This window comes from Zonotrichia albicollis, chromosome 10 (assembly GCF_047830755.1).
Source record: "Zonotrichia albicollis isolate bZonAlb1 chromosome 10, bZonAlb1.hap1, whole genome shotgun sequence".
Taxonomy (NCBI): Eukaryota; Metazoa; Chordata; class Aves; order Passeriformes; family Passerellidae; genus Zonotrichia; species Zonotrichia albicollis.
In genome coordinates this window covers 25,319,873-25,339,746 of record NC_133828.1, presented here as the reverse complement: position 1 = coordinate 25,339,746, position 19,874 = coordinate 25,319,873, and the positions used below count along the sequence as shown (strand labels likewise).

The 19,874-nt window shown below is 41.0% G+C and overlaps 1 long non-coding RNA gene across 1 annotated transcript in view; it reads right to left on the bottom strand.

Moving 5' to 3' along the window:
• Positions 1-19,874, bottom strand: part of LOC113458887 (uncharacterized) — a 59,476-nt gene that overhangs the window by 33,378 nt on the left and 6,224 nt on the right. The window contains exons 3-5 of the long non-coding RNA XR_012581962.1: positions 18,402-18,533; positions 15,330-15,442; positions 342-629 (exon numbers count right to left, since the gene is read on the bottom strand). This is a non-coding gene — a long non-coding RNA (uncharacterized LOC113458887). The remainder of the gene's footprint in view (positions 1-341; positions 630-15,329; positions 15,443-18,401; positions 18,534-19,874) is intronic.

Genomic DNA, 19,874 nt, shown 5'->3' with positions numbered 1-19,874 from the left:
GACCAGAAATCATCAGACACCTACAGTCTGAATTTGACCCCATTATATTAAACAAAGAGCCCTGAGAAATAATTGAGCTGGGAGCTGCACAACAGCCTAAACCCCTGCTGGCTGACAGTGTCCAGCAGAGAACAAATGAACCCACTACTAATGGTAGTCAACAGCTTCTTCAGAAGACTGAACTTATCAGCCTCTAAAGAAAAAACATTCTGCATAGTCCTTAAATAACCAACATGATGCAGAAAGCTGGCCAAATTCTCAGCTCCTGTAAATTGCTAAAGCTCTTTTGTAATCAAAAGTCCACCGAGAATTTAGATTATGACCTTATCAACTTTCCTTACCAAAAGGAGTATGTGAAAAGAGTAACAAACAAGCTCCAACATTATTCTGTGTGTAGGCTCTCACATTGGCATTACAGATGGGAGGCTCTCTCAGCAGTCTGGGTGCAATGGCAGAGTCCCCAGAAGCACTGATGCACGATGATCATACATTATCCTGCACACAGGTTGACTGAACAGGTGTGCTCCTCCCCAGGTGAACGTGTCAGTCTCTAATGCGCCAATAGCTCATCAGAAAACACCAGCTCTTCATCACAGGCTCTGAAGTTGGTTCTTCCCCAGTGATGGCAGCTGTTGGAGACATGGAGGCAAGATCAGGTTTTTCACTTTTGCATTTTTAACATAGTTGAGCATTAAGTAGTTCTTGTTCTAGAATAAATGGTGTAGATCCACTGCTATGTATTTTACAGGCATAATAAGGAGTACTGCGAATCTACAAACATAAAAGTCTTGGTGACTTTCTGGCAGTGGTCACTGCTATCAGCTATGGTTGGTGACATTCATGCTGCAAATTAATGGAATAAAAACCAAGCTTCCTACCTAAATTAGCTGGAATACAAAGCCCAGCTGTTTTGTGGAGAAAAGAGAATTAAATAATCCATGCCCCACTTAAACTTCCTAGCACACAATGATTTCTCTATGAACCTGCAACATCTCTAAAAAATGCTTCCATTCTTTTGCAGAAGTCAAGAGAGCAGGTAATTAGAGCAGAACCTGAAGGTGCTTCCCCAAGCCAGGCCTGACCTGCTGCTCCCATGGTGCTCAGGCAGCTTCCCCTAGGGCAGAACAGACAGACCCTGAGTGACTCTCCTCTCTGCTGAGCTGTGGGCTATGGACAGGGCAAACCCTGCTGTCTCTCAGATACAGTGGTGGGGAGGAGGTCCTCCCTTCCCACCTGGGGCACTTTCAAGCTTCACTCATTCCTCCACACTGGCCTGAGCTGTCTGCAGGGCTTGGCTTTTACAGGGTTTATAGTGGGGAAGAGAGTGGCCAGCACAGAAATCTTAGTTGATGAAAAAAAAAGGGCTTGTACTTGCTGGGAGTGTCTTGCATTTTGTGAGAAACAAAATATTTGGTTTATATTTAAGCTCTCACTTTTTACCTGACAAATTGATCAGTGAAGGTCTTCTCAGGTTCTACCAAATGCCCTTCTGAGTACTGGAACTTGTGGCGAAGGTCTGAATCTCAGCACAGGCTGATGCAGAGACAGTGTATCATTTGCAGCATGTATACAGGGTACACCAATAATTCCAGTGCCATGTAGAAGGTCAGTCTGATTAGAACTCTTTTGCCATATTCTGTGTTTTGTCTTTTTTTCCTGCAACTGATCAGGGAATCTCAGAATTAATTAAATCTCTTGATGTACTTAGACAGCTTGTGGAATAAGTGGTAAGATGTTAGAGATACTGAACTTGTTCATCTGATTTCATCTCTGTAACCTGAGCTCCAATTTAATGCTGTACTTCTACCCTCTTGAAGATTAATTACTGTGTGAGTTAGCAAGTCATCTCACCAGCTTTCATTTGTGAAGAGTGGAAGTCAGTAGAAATGTAATTCAGGTATTACTCTGGCTTTGTACATGACCGGTGAAAATTCAAAGATTTAGCAGTTAAATATATTAACACTACAACACTCTTCTCTTGAAGCCAACTCTTGAAGCCAATTCTAGGGCCAACTCAAGCATGGTTATAGGTGAAGGAAAGTGACTAACATTTAAATTCTGTTTTCAATTCTCTCAGTACAGACAAACTCAACCACAGGTCCCAGTATCAGAGGAGTTTTCAGGATTTACACTTGTGTTAGTGAATGTGATAGTAATTATTCAGATTTTAATTTTTTAAAAGCATATCACAGCTTTGTATAAATAACAGCCTTAACATTGGCAGGAGCATCACAGGACTGATTTTACAGTTGCAGCCTGTGATTGTTCCTGCTGGCTCTGCAGCTCTGAGCTCCAGGGTACCAAGGTGTCCTGTTTAAGATACCCTGCTCTGGACCTCTAATCTCTCTAAATAATATGAGGTAAATGGAGAACTCCGTGAGACTCCATGTTCTTACAGCTCTGCCATGAGGACACTTCAGCGAAGGGGACCAGATGGCATCAGGCTTGTGTTTGTGCCAGCAATACAATTCGGGTAGCAGAAGAAAGCTCAACAGCTTGAAAATAAAACAAGGTGGAGATACAGGAAAGCAAAGGGATACAGGCAGATGTTTCAGTTTAAGAATGATACATTCAAGAAGCTTTAGGTTGCTGGACAGTAACTTATTTTGAAATATCATTACCAAAATAATATTAATTCGGATTTCTCAGGCACTCAAAGAAGAATATTTTCTTGTCAAAATGAAATTGATTAATTTCCCTTCATTTTCAGAACTGCATAAGAAGTGCAAATCTAATCTTAAACACATCTGAGGTTTTAGATTTTCTTGGTTAATGTATTTAAGTCCAGCAAGCTCAAGCACTAGTCACATACAGAAAGGTTCAGAAAGATGCTACATGCAAGCCCAGATAAACCTAAGTCTGGATTGCAGCTTCCACAAAGCTTCCTTTCCTTACTTCCAAGAGCAGAGGTAGCTTTGTGGACAACCACTCTTTGTAATTTCAGCACTTGTCACAATTATACCTCTCACAGAACAAAAAGCCCTCCAAGCTTGTGTTTCCTGATGTGCAGAAACCTGCCTCAGCCCAGTGGGCTCTTGTTTTGCCAAGGAAACACCACTTATCCATCCCTAGGATCATTGTAGTTCTTACAATACTGTCGATATTGTCACTGCTCCTTGCAATGCCCCCTAACCAGGTTGCTCTGCCAATGGCACCCACATCCCCACCCTCAGTATATGACACACAGTTTTACACAGTCTGTGCACAACACAAACACCAGTTATTCTTTCCTGGAAGGCCTTGTCCCAGGAGGGCTAAAGGAGGCTTCTCAATTTAGACCCTTAGGGTTAATGGATCTTTCCAAGGGATTGTTACCTCCAGGATTCAATCTCTGCATCATTTCTCAATACAGCTTTAAAATATTGCTTACAGCACTGTTAAGAACTCATAGCAGTTACCTCCAGGAATACTGTTTGTTTTCTTATGGCTCTTTTAGGTTCCTTCAGTGATACACCCTAGAAATGCATCCAAGCACAAGCATCACTGTCTGCTTTAGCAGGGTACGAGGCTGTCTGTTACAGAAAACATGCAACAAGTCTTGCATTAATTCAGACGTCCATCCCTTATCTTGACATCTGAAAATGGCACCTTCTGGCAGCTTCCCCTTTGGTATCGTCTTTCTTTTAAGGATGATGTATAGTGGCAATTTTGCTTTATCTGCTAAGACCACCAGCAAAGTGACAAATCTGGTTTTTTCATTGGCAGTGTTTTTGATAAGTCATTTGGGCTGCTTTAGTGCATGGTAATATGATGTCCAAAAAATCCATGGCATGTCTAAATTAAAAAGGGGATGTCTGATTTGTGTTGCCTGTGTGCATTTGTAAATATTTGTGAATTTTTTATATTGCTGCAACATGTTGAAATTTTAATGTTTTATCATTTAGTTAAAACAAACTTTATCCTAGTGCTATATTACATCAAACATCTTGAGTATTACATCATTTTTGCATACCTAAGAATCCGTGGTTTGATTTCAGTTCAGGAAGATCTGTCCCGCAAAGTAATTTTTAATTGTGATGGGAATCCTGAAAGAACCTCCTTCTAAAACTTTTTGTTAGCTTTTCTAATCTGAATAACCCATTCAGAAATTCATTAGTAGTAGAATAATAATTTTCTTCTTTCTATAAAACTTTTAGAAAGAAATGGTCATTAATCTACTAAGAAGTTTTTATATTTCTCATACCATAAAACATAAGGCTTCCAAAACCTCTTCACAAGGCCTGGATCTGCACCTGAAAGTACTCAGTAGCAATGGTAATTGGTATGTTTCAGAGACAAAGGAGAAAATTACATGTATTAAAAACCACAAACTATGTTATATGCAAGCAGGGGTAGCCAAGCAGTAGAAGGCGTTCGCTCTGTTCTCACCTTTGAAGGAGCCAGTGGCTCAGAGCAGCTGCTTTGGCTGCTTTTGTTTGTCACATTGAGGAGGAAGAGCAGGAAAGCAGCAGCTCTCAGAGCTTCTCCTCCCTGGGGTAAGAGGTAGAGGCTAATTAGGAAACCCTGCTAGTGAGTGACTACACTGGAGTAGCTAAAAAAGATGTCTGTCATTTTATACTGTCTTAATAATGCACCTTCTTATTTAATCTTTTTTAACATCTGCCTGTTTCTGTAAATCTACGCTTTCAAATGAAAAAGAAATCCTATAATGTAAAATCTTATCTAGTGTTGAAACAGATAAAGTATTCAATATTCCCAGTGCTGATATCTTTAAAACTGGGGTGCAAAGCTTCTGTCTCATCATCCAGCATCCTGGTATATTCCTTCAAAGTGTTAAGAGAGGAGACTAATAGGTCTTTTCCCCTGAATGATATAGCCCAGTTTTTGAGCTGGAAACCCATCAAAAGAAGCTTTTAGCTGCTGTCATCACACATTGTTATGCCATATGATCTCCCTCTCAGTCTGCAGTGTCCCCCTTGAGCTAAGGCAGAAAAGACAATTACAATTCTTTCTTTTTATCAAGAAAAAAAATAGAAAACCACACTCCAGCACTATGTTCTTGTCCTTCCCCAGCCAGGCAGCTTGTTTACTTCTTGCTTTGGTGCCAGGTTAACTAATGATGCCTGTTTCCCTAGGCTAAGAAGGTCCACAGAGTTTCATCCAAGGGTCTTGTCTGAACAATACAGTTGTTACAAGGGCCAAAGCAGAAATCAGTGTTTGGTCACCATATTAAATAGCTAATGGTTAATGGTCCATGTTTGCATCCTTCAGGCCCAATACTCCCAAGGGGTTTGCAGAGCTTACCTCTCTGAGATTGTTCTTCTTCTCTGAGGTTGTTCTGATGTCTTCTTACAGCATCTTTTACTTAAATTTATAAGCAAAAAGCCACTACTTACAGTCTTGACTTTTGAAGACCAGTAGCTTCCAATCAGCCAGGAAAATAATCTTAATAAATCATTTTTACTTTTTTGTCTTCTCATTCCAGTAAAGAACTGGGAAAAAAAATATCTGAATTTTCTACAAAATGGAAATTCTAGCCCCTCACTAACACTAAATGGTGTAGAGACCCACCTTCCTATCAGCAAAGTGGCTTTTGATTTTTTGGTTTAAGTGTTTCACTTTGTGTCATTTTATGTCACAAAATGATAATAATAATAATAATCAGAAGACATCTGTATTGGGAATCACCACACCTGTCTTTTTCGGAAGTTCATATTTTGACACAAATCCAAACTTTGCACCTGAGGCCTACAGCTAGAAAATGTGAGCAGGTTTTGGAAAATAAAGGCGTGTTGTGGCAATGAACATCAAATTAGATTGTCCTGGAAATTGTAGCAGCAATGACTTCAGCTTGTTTAAAGGTGTGAGGTTCTAAAGCACAGACAAAAGCCAAGACTGGAGGAAGTCATCCAGCCTAGCTAGAGCTGAGTAAAGGCAGGGGTCCCAAGCCCAGAGCTGAGATCATTGGGAAAGCTGACTTTGTGCTGTTACTGCCCTGCCCGCCTACATGTCTGACACAGAGGTGAGGTGACAGCCAAGCCCAGCACAGTAAGAGCAGAGGCCAGAGAGAGATGTGGAGGGGCCTGCAAAGGCCATGAGCAGCAGAATGATGTGAGCTGGGTGGGAGCCCCATCCCACCCCAGCAGACATTCCAGGAACCATTCTGAAAAACTGGAACCACATTACAGGATACACCCTGCAAATCGCTGCACTGTCCAGTCCTTCAGGCAAAGAGCCATCTCCCCATATGTTTCAGGCTCAATTCATCTATATGTGGCCAGAAGTGCTTGCCATCAGGACTGCCTAATGCTAGTACTGGGCTCATGTAGGGGAAGGGGTGCAGGACTCCTCCTCACAAGGCTAGTACTGTCTGGATTGGATATGTCTTTAGGTGATTATGGCTGAGAAACATTCGTATTTTAATAAGGAAAGGACTACACAAGTTGGCACAGTGGGAGTTTTGCCTGAAGTCTGAGAGGCTGGAGGTCCTCAGAGCACAGGGTGTGCTCTGCCCCACAGCCAAAGCCCAGGGGAGCTGAGCTGCTCAGCAGTTAACAGGTACAGTGGGCAAGGCTCTTAGGCACCTTTTTTTGGCAAACAAACACGTCCCCCACCCCCTTCCACTTAGCAATACAGCGCATGGCTGTTTTTATTATGGTTCTGTCACTTCACACAGTGCAGCTTTACTTCAATAATAAAAATATAGAAATATAATTAGCATCTTTGTTTCAAGGCACTGAGTTTTTAAATTACCATGTGTGACAACTGTTATGGCAGTGAAATCGTTAAAATCATGTAAATACTTAAACCATGTAGGCCTGGGAGATTATAGTTTCATTAGAGAAAAGGCTATAAAGTTAGACCTAGGTAATTACCTTTCCCATTAATGCTCGAAAATTCTTTGCTCCACTGAGAAGTGATTGTGGTGCATCATGCCTTCTGTGCTTTTACATTCAAACTGCAGGAGCTTTTATTTCATCAGCACAAACTGCAAGGAAACAGCGGCAGCCTTCCAGGTGTACTTTGCAAATTGGGGTTTAAATGTGGAACACATCAAATTAAAATTCAATATTAATTATTTTGTCTTGCTAGGAGCCTGAGTAGTTTAAAGCAGCAAGGGTAATTGTCTAACTCATTGTATGTGTCTACAGCGAACTTAATCATTATGTCAGCTTCCTAATAAAAGGTTATTATAGAAACAAAGATCCCAATTTTACATATGGTAGGCAAGGGAGAATTCGAAGAGCTAGTCTCCAAGGTAGACTTGAGGTTCTTGACAAATGATGCCCATGCTGTGATCAGATACTTAACAAGAAATCTCGTTATTAACTAGGCCTGTACAGATAATTAGCACTTGAGCTTCAAATTTTAAATCTGGCTTGAGATGTATAATTTATCAAAAGCTCTAGCTCACTGTCAAAGTCCTATAATAAGGCAGTGTTATTGATGAATTGAGATTAAGAGCAGATTGAAGAGAAAATTAGGCCACTGGTTAGTCTGAAAGGTCTGATTTCAATATTTGCAGTACTAATTTGGTATTATTTTGGTAAATGGATGTGGTCCCCAAGTGCTACACAGCATAAAAGAATAAACTGTAAGTCATTATTCTAACAAAAAAAGTATTGTTTACTGTATGCTGAATTTTGCAGCACTAGCAGTCTGCTTAATAAGCTTCTTTACAGGATAAGTGTACCTGTTTTTATTGCATTAATTTATTATAACACATAGAGAATGCTGGGGTTTTATTCAGGTTTAGAAAATGCAGCTTCTTTACATTAAAGATTATTTTACATTAGACTAATGACGATCGTGTATGCCAAAGTCTAGTTTAGCTGTTTCATTTCCATCTCTGAATTTTCTTTGAAGCATTCTTCACATCAGAATGCAGATAAGTAGCATTTCATATATTCAGGCTACATAAAAAGAGCAATCTTTTTTAAATGATTGCCGGTAGCAATTCATTGCAAGTGGTTCCAAGGAAAAAAATGAAAGAGTGACTGTATGTAATCTATCTACAGTAAACTGCAGCTGCAGGGGTGTTAGATACACATTCATGACCCTTAGCATACTAAATCTTTTTGATACACATACTAAAATGACATTTAGGGCAATATCTGATACCCAGAATTACACTGGGTAAAACGTAAGGGTGGGACAAGTTCTGTTTGTTTTTCTCAGGGTTTAATTCCTAGCCAAAGCACATGGATCACATCAAAAAGGTGCTGTTTTACTGTATAGCCTATCAAATATTTATCAAATGCAACTGTGTATCATTGCATATATCTTCTATATCACATCAGTATCCTCCAACAAAATAATAATGTCAGTCACTGCCTGTTTCCAGGAAACTTTGCACCGACAATCCCCTGTAACCCGTTATTGGCAGCAGCTCCTTTCCTCTCAGTTTCCAGCTGTCCAGCGGGGTATGCCAAGTCACAGCAGGACCTTGGGAGTGTTTGTATTCAACTGTGGCACTGAGCTTTATGGAGATTTGCCTTGTATATTGTGCACTTGCAGACAAGCGGGATTTCCAGGACCCAGCGGGGGCTCCCCGGTGTTTATGCTGAGGTGGTTTGCTGCTTGGCAAATTGCTTTGGGCCAGAGACGTGTGACAGAAGAAAATGTATTGCATTAGCTTTTCTATCAATAACATCTTAACACTGACTTATAACACAATTGCTTTCATGCTGATCCAGCCTCCTAATTTTAATTTTAGGACTGATTGAATTTTGCAATCAGGCATCTTTGGCTATACTGGAAAGAAAAGCCTTTTCTTCCTTCCTTGGAAATAATACACCATTGAAAACATAAGCAACAAAAATATAAACAACTTCTACCACTCTAATGTGTCTCTTCTAATACATATTTACACAAGTTTTGAAAATGTTCCGTTTCTGATGTATACATAATAATAATTTTAAGACGACTTAAAATAATTTATTCTTTTGCTGATACTCAGCTGTACATACTGGAGTATCATTTTGCAGAACTGCTTGAGTCTTAATAGATTTGTAAGGGATCCAAAAAAGGAGGGTACTGAATTCTCAGCAGACAGAAATGCTAATTTGTGTGGGTTTTCATTCAGTCATTTACATTTGTTACTAACCTATTATGGGCTGATCCTGATCTTGTTTATGCTGGTGACGCTTCTGAAATTTGAAACCAAGAGACTCTCCCGATTGAACCAAGACTTATATTGGTGTAAGATGTGAACTTGCAGATCTTTAGGGATAATTTCAGATTAAAGCGATCAATAAGTTCCAGTTTAATGTTAGTCAGAAAAATAATTTAGGAAGCACTTTATAACTTTAAATGAAATTTTCAAGCATAGTCCAAGATAAAAATATTTAGATATTTCAAAATTTGGCAGGAAAAAAATACTAAGTATGTGCCAAACAGAAACATGAGGCACATCTTGAGGCTCTGTCAATTTAGAACCTTGGAACTCCTCAGATAAAGCTGCTTTCTCATAAGTTTGGCTACCCAATTGTCTGACTTTAAAGTCCTTTCACACAAAACGTTCACACAGCTTGTAAGGGGAGCTGCACACAACAGTGGTGATAGAATATATGTTTCTATATTAGATTATAGTCATATACCAAATCTAATAGCAATACAGCACTTTTCATGCATTGAGGTAAGAAATAACAGCTACCCAGTGATCACTGAGTAAAAGAATGGAAATGTTTATAATACAATACCTGGCACCCTACACTTCCTCACTAAAAACAATTGGGTTTTGTGCCCAGGTGGTCCATACTGTTGTTCCTGCATCTCCTTTTTAAGTGACTTGGTAGCACTGATGTAAATGCCATCGGTGTATGAAGAGTAGCACATAGGAGAGCCGGGCTTGAGGATTCCTGTCGGCATAATTACCAACTGTGACTACTTGGTGCAGCATGGCACAGGAAAACAGAATTTTGCCAAGACAAATTTCTCTATCTAGCCCAGGCACACTCAACGCTATAGGTATTATTGTCATCCCAGTTATAAAATCGCGGGCGCTTGGCGATCGCTGGAAGGAAGGCAGAATTACGCCTTTTTCTGCGTTCCCCAGCAGCTGCGGCACACGGAGCTGGCACTGGGAGCTCAGGAGCGGGCACAGGAGGCACCGGGAGCACGGCCGTGTGAGGGGCAGCCCGGCCGGGATGGCGCCCCACAGGGATCGCGGCCGGACGGGATCGCACCCCACAGGGATCGCGGCCGGACGGGATCGCACGCCACAAGGATCGAGGCCGGGCAGGATCGCAGCCGGACAGGTTCGCAGCCCACAGGATCGCGCCCCCCCCGGGATGGCGCCCGGCCGCGGCCCTGGGCCGCCCTTGCACTCGGTCGCCGACAGGGGGCGCCGGCGCACCGCGTTAGGCCCGGCGCCGAGGCGCTGAGGGCCACGGGGCTGAGGGGCCGCCGGGCCGGGCCGGGGCCCGCCCGCTCCCTCTCCAGCTGCAGCCACGACCGGGCCGGCGGTGACGGGCTGGGGGTGCTCAGCAGCCGCAGGTGGCGGCGCCGCGTTCTGTTTGCATCGGGCGGAAAGGAGCGCGATGCCGAACCGCCGAGTTTTGGCTTTTTCCGTGAAAAGGGCGAGAGCGGCCGCCGGGGCGGAGGGCTGGGATGCGGTGCGCACCCAAAGTTCGGGAAAATAAAGCATTCGGGACACAGACCGAGGCAGGACAGCGGCCGGCGGTCCCCGTGGGGTTCGCATCACCCAGGGAGCCCTGGCGCTCTGCGGCGCCTTGGAGCGGGCAGCAGAAGCCGGAGCAGCCTGGCTCGAACAGGCAAACCAGTGCCTGCTACTATAGAACCACACATTCACGGAAGGGCTTTTTAAAACATACGCAGAGTTTGAATTCTGTCTCTTTCCCTCAGCCCCCCTTTCTTTTTTCTAAATGTAATTATTCCGGAAGACAACTGTCCGGGAAACTCACAGCATTTTCCAACTCGAGTAGAGCTCTATAGCCTGTGACAATGCACAGTGGTTGATGAGTTAGTTCTAGAGGCTTCTGAATTTTAATGATGTTGGAGATGATATTGTGTGTCCTTCAGCTTGTTAGAGTGACACTAGCACTCCATAAATCATAATACCTGTGTATTGTAAAATCAATACAAAAGTGCTATCTCAGCGCTAAACCTTAATAAGTTTTTCAGCGCTCTAGCAGCCTAAACTTTGCTGTAATGCCATTGGACCTGCGGGTTGGGATCAGAGCATGCTTAATTTGTTTTGTAATAGAGACTTTCCTTTAATGAAGGACCGATTAGTAAAGCTTTGGTTGCCACTCTAGTGATCAGTTGGCAGAACAACCTCTGCAATTAAACTCGTGTATCTCTGTCCTGAAGCAAAAAAGCAGGCTTAAACAGTCAATAAATGTTAATCCAGTCAGAACCTGTCTGTGCCTTTGAAGGCTACCCATGAGGGGTTTTTCAAATCACTTTTTTTTTTATCATTTTAAATATGGAGGTCCCTATAGAGCTGATACGTAGCATACAAGGCCTCCCACTGCTCTGTAATAAGATCTGGCATACTAACAGCTTTCTGTACAGATCTGTCATCGTTAGGTTTGTTTGTCCCTCCCCATTCCAGAGTAACTATCTGTATAGTTACTGGTTATGAAAAAAAGCATTTTGCCTTTCTCACATATGAGAGTAAAAAGGCTGCTTCAAAAATCTTTATATAAAAACATCACTTTGGATGCACATGATTTTTATAATTTACAATTATTTCCCTCAAACTTTTTCCATTATTATTTGTTTCTTTGTGGTATGACACTGAAGGGAGGCAGTTTAGGTTTATGCATAAACTGCAAAGCATACATGGCAAGTATGGAACTACCAAACTGTCCTTGAAACAAGCACATAGAGAAGTCGAACCTTATTTAGATTGCTGTTGCTCTCTAGGATATGCTTCTCATGAAACACTGCCAGATTCTCATCCAACTGCTTTCCAGTCTTGTCTGCTTGCTTTCTCTGCCTATGAGCAGGGTAACAAAAGCAAGCTGATAACTAAAACAGTGGGAGCTAGCAGAAAGTTGTCAGATAGAGTTGGGGAGGGCAACTCTTCCGGAGTGAAAGAAAGAAGCAATTCCCAGTCTTTCTCTTTGGGGAAACAGTCTTTGCTATGAACTTAATTTTCTTCCATATCCCAGCCTATTTTTCTATCTACTCCTTTAGCTGCACAATGTACATAGAACATTAACATACATGGGAGAGTGTGTTAAATTTAGCCTAATCATAACTGGCATCTCCCTTATGTTGTTTTGTAGGATTTAGCTTTTGTTTTTCATTGTGAGACTGAGAGCTTCACAAAAAAAGATGAAGAGATTTTTATGAATCATTGGATTGGAAAGAAGAATTTCCTGCTGGAGAGACAGGGCGAAAAGAAGGGTATCAGTCTCTTTTTACACAGGACCAAATTCATCACTAGCTCAACATTCTGATTTCCCTGGAAGTCACTGTTCCCTGCCAGCATGACCTGGGAGTGTTTGGAGAACACAGAAGGGAAACTTGTGATGGCCCTCTGGGCAATGCAACCAGTACAGTGCAATCATGCAAGGTTTCAGCAAAGGCAGTAAGTGCCAATACTGTGATGGGATGTTCACTGCTCTTTCCTGTTGGCTGCCACAAGGGTACAAACCACCAAGCTGGCTTTAGTTTAAGGAAGGAAGCCAAGGAAATAATAGCTAAGTGTAGTACTGTAGACATTATTATTAACTACAGTCATATTACTTGCAAATATAGACATATAATCTCCATATAATTTTTTAAAATTAATTTTTAAATTTAGACTTTTATAAAGATCATTATGAATTTTTTTTAAAACACAAAAATATATATTTGAAAACTACCACTCACCCTTCCTGTTTTTTCAACCCCTGCCATGGTGCAAACCAGTCTCAGGCAGTTACTGAGGTCATAATGTAACCACTCAGTATATATAAGGTTGGTGAGGTTCAGCCTGAGGTACACATTTATTGCCATCATTTGCTGTATTTCCCTTTTGTGATTCCATCTTCAGTTTTGATTGTTTAATTCAGACTAGTTAATGGTACAGGTACTTTCCCTGACTTGCCTCTTACTCCACCTCTGATTTCAGTCCTCTGTACATATTTCTTTAAGCAGATGAAATTATGCAGGATCTAGCCAGACTTTTGTGTTTCTTCACCCTCCTGCGTTCTCAGCAGTCACTGGCAGCAGCCCTTGGATTCCTGTTCAGTTGGGTTGTATGCAATGTTGCACAAACCATAGAGGAGATTCTTTCAGAAGTACAGAAATCAAAACAACTGGGCAAAAGGAAGCCAGACAGCAGATTCCAAACAGGCAAAGGATGTCTTTAAATAATTGGGAATTGCTTATTCAGCACATGAAAGTGTAGAGGCCATGGATATTGATGGCCTGAAAGTCCAACTGATCCATGAAAGATTATGTTATTATGTTCCTCTGCTATAATACATTAATTTTTGCATGTTTTTTTTTTTTCCTAGTGGGATATGTTAAATAAAGTTCTTACATGTTTTTGGCTGCATTTGGCTCATCATGTAGTTTAGTCAGCACATCCCCAAGTTTAAGAAAGCAGGACTTGAGCCAGATGGTTGTTGAGTACTCCCAGAAGGGAATCAAAAGAAGCAAACACCTCTTAAGCAAAACTGTATGTGAGATACTTATTATCACAGAAAACCTACTAAAGGATGAAGAAATGCAGCACTTAAAGAGAGAGGATGCTCACAATGTCTAACAAGACAGGGAAAAGTGAGCATGAGGATGGACAGAGATTGGCTGTGGCCTTGGGGTTGGCCCATGGCTATGTATAAAATCCCTCTAGGTCTTCTCCAATACATCTGCACACCTAGCCCTGCAGTCTGTTTAAGTATTAACTTAAACAGTAGCAAGAAAACAAAGCTCAGATGAGCAGAACTGATGTTGATTTCTTAGCTTGGGTCAGTGAAACTGGCTTCTGACAATGTGGTCACAAAGCTGACTGAGCAGGGTCACTGGAAAGCAGCAAAATTAGGGAGCCATGCATACCCTCTTCATACAAAAAATTCAGTTTATTTGGTGTTACTGGTTACTCAGCCAGCATGTTCTGGAGACCTAGAGGTGTTTGTGTGAAGGTGAGTTTCCTATATAAGCTGTAACTGGGGTGGGGAGGTGAAGTGGGACACTAAGCACTAGGTTTTGTTTACTTTCCACTGGGTAGTAGTGCTTGCTGAATGAAATCTCCATGGTCACAGCCTGATCATGATCATTTTTGCAATGGGAGAATAAATCAGAACATTTAAACCAGTCCACAAGGTGACAAATGGTGCCTGAAGAAGCACAGGCATATCTTCTACATCTGCTTCACGTGCTTTTCCACTTGCACACTCTTGACTTGCCCACAGGTGTAGGTCAGGTCAGAGTTACAACAGCTGTTCTGAGTGGGTGCCCCCTCAGCAGCTGGAAGGAGCAAAGGAGTAAAGAAGAAATTTGGAGCAATTTTCCTGTGAGCCACAGTGATCTGGGCAGCTTCTCTAATTCTGAGACAACTCAAAGACTCTTCCAGAAATTTAGGAGTCTCTCTGTTATTTCAGTGGACTCCCAGGGTCAACTGCGAGCGGCTGCAGGAGGTGAAACTTTAAGTAGACTACAGCCTTATAAAATTTCAGCAGACACATACTTGAAAGCCTAATGATCAGTTTAGGTTGGCTTAATTGGGTTTATGTGTTCAAGGATATCCTGGCAGCTACTCGGGGAGAAAATTAAAGCTGGAACAAAATTTTGTTGATCTAATGGAGAACCTGAGCCTATGTCTGCAAGAGAGGCAGCTCTTAGCTGACTCCGTGTAGCTGGGGAGATGGGCTGAGCCCAAATATTTCACTGTTCACCAGCCATAAATTCTGTTTTGGGGGAGTGACAAAGCTCTGGGCCTAGGAACTGGGTGAGTTGGCTCAGTGCTGCTTACTCACTCACTTTCTCTCCCTTTCAAGTCTCATCCACCCATGGCAAAAATGAGTCTATGATGAATAGACTTCTGAATTGGCTTATAATTGGTTATTCTACTCTATAATATTAATTTTCATCTTCAACTGTTCATTGATCGAGGAATACTGGATGTGGATTGTTAGTTTTCCTCGTGACACTTATATTGAAGAATGATTTGGAGAGCATGTTACTGCATATTGATGACATTCTCCATCTCTTATGTGTTTTTAGAGTCTTTTTCTTTGTTTATTTGGAAGAAGCAAATTTAGCTTCCAAGGCTTGCATATTTTTACCTATTTTTTTAACCTATTTTACCTATTAACCATCAACTATTATTAACTTTTTAAAATGCTGAAGAAAAATAACAAAACATCCAACTCTATTAAAATTAAGAAACTCCCCTGAAAAAAACAATTAGTCAGTTTTGCTTGTCTTACCAGCCTTTCTGATTTTCTTTCACATTCTTCCACTTCTCTGTCCATCCTGCAGCGTTTCCAGGTGAATGGTAGTTAACGTGACTTCTTGGGCATTCTTACAGACCCCAGTGATGCTGAAACAGAAACATTTACAGTCAAGATTATTTATGCTAGTCAGGTCACTGCAAAATGTGTGAATATAACGAGTTATGTGGACACTTATGAACTAATAATGCATCGAGATAATCCATAATACAGAAATTCAACAAACAGCAGTGTGCCACCCACAGCTGGAGGAGATGACTCAGTTTGATCTCTGGGAAAGGCTGGCATTGTCACTGCTACATGCAGAGGGGAGAAGGGCACTGATGGCTGCTCCACATGAGCTTTTAGTGGCCTGGACAGTGCTGCAGCTCAGGGGACACAGATCTTCCCTTTGGCACAGCTGTTCCAAGGGCTCCAAGGGCTGTGTGCCCTCACATGAGCTACTCTCACGTGGAATTTTTCTATCAAAGCCACTTGGTGGTTTTCATGCAGTCAATCACACCCTGTGAAATAAGTTCATCATGCAAGTGCAATAACCTGTGTTCAAACTTCCCTTGATGATTTAATTTCAAACTAAAAAGCATCACAAGTCTGTACCCTTTGAACCTCAAACTTCCATGCTCTTAACAACTTGCTGAAAGAACCTGCCAAATAATGTAACTTTGCTTATTTAAAATTTTGTTTATTTTATCATTGTCTTCCAAGAAGGGGCAAAATTAATTTTAATTAAGATTTGTATTTAGGAAACAATCAACAAACCACACACATAACCACATGCACAGCTTGATTTGCTGCTGGGGTGAACCACAGTATGCCAAGCTTCAGCCTGAAGCTAATTTTTTACAGCCAAGTTATAAAGCCCTGAAAAGGGGGTTTTATTGTGAAAATGCTGGCAGAACCATAGTGGTGCTACTGGCTGCCTTTCTAATTAGTTTAAAGAATGGAAAGTTGTATTTTGCAATATGTGGTAAGCCCTCTTTTCCTGATGTTGCTGGTTATACTGAAACTACAGGATTAATTTGATGCTATTACAAGATTGAGAAGATGAGTTTTTTGCTGTCATGAGAGGTACTTTCAGGCAGCAAACTGGATTTGTACTTTCAATTATATAAATATTAAACGGTGCAATTTTGATTTGGTTTTGGTGACAGTAGCGGATCCCTGCTGTGTTCGCTCTACTTTGAAGATGATGTGGAGTCCACATGGTGTTTCTTGCATGTTTTCCAGAGACTACTTTTAAATTCCTTCAATAAAAGTTACTTTTATTCCTGTTTAAGTGTTTTGTGGTAATGTTTACAGACAAACATCCTGCCAGCAGACTAAAGTAAATAAAAGACGGGACACCAGTAACATAAAACACATCATTTTACTACTGTTCTCCCACCACCTGCACTCCATCTTGAGTTCCCCATTTGTAATTATGCCTACCTGCACTGGCTTCCAGTGATTTCAACTTTTTCAGAGTACAGGGAAGGCAGCAGATGCCATTTACCCTGGCACTTTCATTGTCTACTGCAGGGTTGCTGTAGTATCACTGGAGTCAAGCAACTTCTGTAATTTACCATCTCTTCAGCAATAAGCAGTTATTTTTAACTAAGACTCTGTGGCTGGGCATCCTATTGCAGTTCTCACTAGCTCTTGCTAAAAAGTCCCCACCTTGTACATCAGCTGCCCATGCTCAGTACAACAGGAGCATTCCTTCTTCCAAAGGTAGGGCAAACATAAGGGAAATGAATAGCTGCAATTATAACATAACAGTCTCATGACATATCAAGCATGTCTTAAAAACCTGCATAATTACACAAAAATGAGTTGACCCACTGATTTAAATGAGACACCTATGTGATTAAGTGCTGTGCTATACTTTCATTTTCCTAATTTGTTTGCTTGGGATTTTTTCTTTTCCTAATACAGTACCCACGGTGTCTGGAAAATGGTACTCACAGTTGTTATATAATTGCTGTTTCTGCTATTGTTAGTGTGCTGGGGCTGGGCACAGACCTATGCATCCAGGGAGGGCTGTAGTGAGGGCCAAGAAATTAATGTATATTTGTTTAAAAAAAACTGCTATTCCTTCAAAAGCCTACAAATCCCCATTTGTTATTATACTGTCAAGAAAAAGTGTTTTATTTACACCTGAAAACAAGCCACTGCAGTCCCTCTCTCTTTTTTTGGATAAAAATGTGACTTCCAAACAATATCTCCTGTTGTAGTTAACATTATAGCATTTGGCACTACAAGGATTAATTGAGAGACAATAGGAAATTAATCAGTTCTCTTTCTTCCAGTCCCTGCTTTCTACTCCCATCCATTTGCAAGGAGCCTCTGTCTGGCACTTGACAGTACCTGCAAAGACTTTGACACTGAATTTAGTATGTCTGCTGAGATTACACTAAAGGGAACAGTGGGTAATTTTCTAAGTGCTAATCCTTAAAGCAGAAATTTGTGCTTGTTCAGCAAAGCAAAGTCTCCATTTCCTTTCTTCTTTGTATTTTATTTGCTGCCACCTAGGTGGGAGGCAGCCTCTCAGGAGCGATCCAAGGGGCTGGTGCATCACGATTTGACTCAACCAGATCTGACCCAAGAAGCAGCGCTCAGAATTAGATCACAGTCTCTGCATGCATTAGGATCTGCAACCTACAGTAGCTCTGCTAGTCTGCTGAGCAACCAGACTGGCTCTGATTGAAATTACCATTTTGATGCTCTGACCTTCAAATCTCTTAATAAAGCAGAAAACAACTTGTCCGCTTGTCCTTCTGGCTCTGGGGAGGCAGAGTGGCACCAGCTGAGTGAGCCAATACCAGATTTAACTTAATGCACGCTCCCAAATAGAGCACCAAGGCAAAAGGGAAAAAACAATTGAAGAGGCTGATCCTCATTTACAGCAGGGGCTGCTCCCACTGTCACACGCAGAAGGTTGACAGGGGTCCTGCCGGTGCTTTGCTAAATGGGCAGTAACAAACACCTCCTGCTTCAGCACCTGGGCACGTTTTAAAATCCACCACCAATCCCACACTGCAACATTCACTCCAAATACTTTGTACTTACATAACCACATGCAGATGTCTGGCCACTCTGGAGCTGTGAGCTCCTCTTCACAGCTCAGAGGAGAAGGAATGGAAATGGGGAGTTTCTTCAAAGGTGGTGATTGCAGCAATGGGGAATAATTTCTGTGCTAATCTGAAGGTCACATAAAAGGTACACAGAATCAGTGATACTCACTTCTAGGGCAGGTGTACCCCATGGAGCCTGAAGAAAAAGACAACCTCATCTCTGAAAAATTAATTTTTCCTTCAAGTGCTTTGTTGCCATTTGATGTTCAGTAGTAGGTAACAGCCTAGTAGTCTGGTATAAGCCAGAGAGGATTCAGTGAAATAAACCAGATTATTCTATATGTGTTTGCATTGTTTGCATTTCCAAAATCAATACAGGAAAATACCAAGACAACAGCTCTCAAGGACTGTAGATTGAAAGATTCCTTTTCAGCCAAGAGATATAAAAAGAATTATGTTGTACTCTATGCAAAAATCACTGAAACACGCTACACCCATTTCCCTGCCAGACATGCTCACAAAAATAAATAACCTTTCTGCATGAAACTACTCATCCTGAAATTCAAAGAAAAAGTTGTAAAAAAAAAAAATCAAAAAAAATCAAACCAAAAATTTGGAGAAATAGTAAAAGCAAATTGAGAAGACTGGTAAAAAAATAAAGATTAAATGCATAGATATGCAAGAAAAGATTTTACATTGCAGTACCCATGAAGTTGATAACTGGATCTCATTTATTAAACATTGTCATTATTAAAACTAAAATATATTGATGTTTTTCATGAGAATCTACAAGTACTTTTATTGCTTTGTAAAATACTATTGAATTTTACTCTATAAATCTAATCTGTGTATAGATTTTAAGGGTGTTCACTTACACATACTTACAAGCATGCATAATTAATTTTGAAATGCGCCTTTTGGTGTTCTTTTAATAAAATCCAAATCTCATACATTGCAGCTGACCTAGCTTTTTAATATAAAAATTTGTAAATTGCAACTTCGGGTATCTAAATAACATTGGTCTGAAAATTTTCTTGGAATACAACTTGATTTTATACTTCCAGCAATTCCTGGCCTCAGCCTTGGGGAAATACGCTATGCACCCCTTCTAATGCTATTTACTCTTTCAGATAAAAATGGTAGGAATAATAATTAGTATTTTTACTACAGTACATTGTCAAAGTGGATGAAAAGGGCAATTAAGTAAGCACTGAAGAATTGCCTGAAACTGGTATCGGGTTCCAAAGAGTTTGATTAGCTGTTAAGAGAGGATCTGGTTTGCACAAACCACAATTTTAGGGAGGCAGATTCATATGGAATAGACATGGAGTACTACTCAATGCTGCCTTTACTGAGCAATATGATAACCTAGCTCTTTGTTAATCAACAGGCAAAGAACAAAAGGCAAAATATGCTTCAATAAGCAGAAAATTCATTACCCAAAATTAATTACTCAAAAATGAGTAGG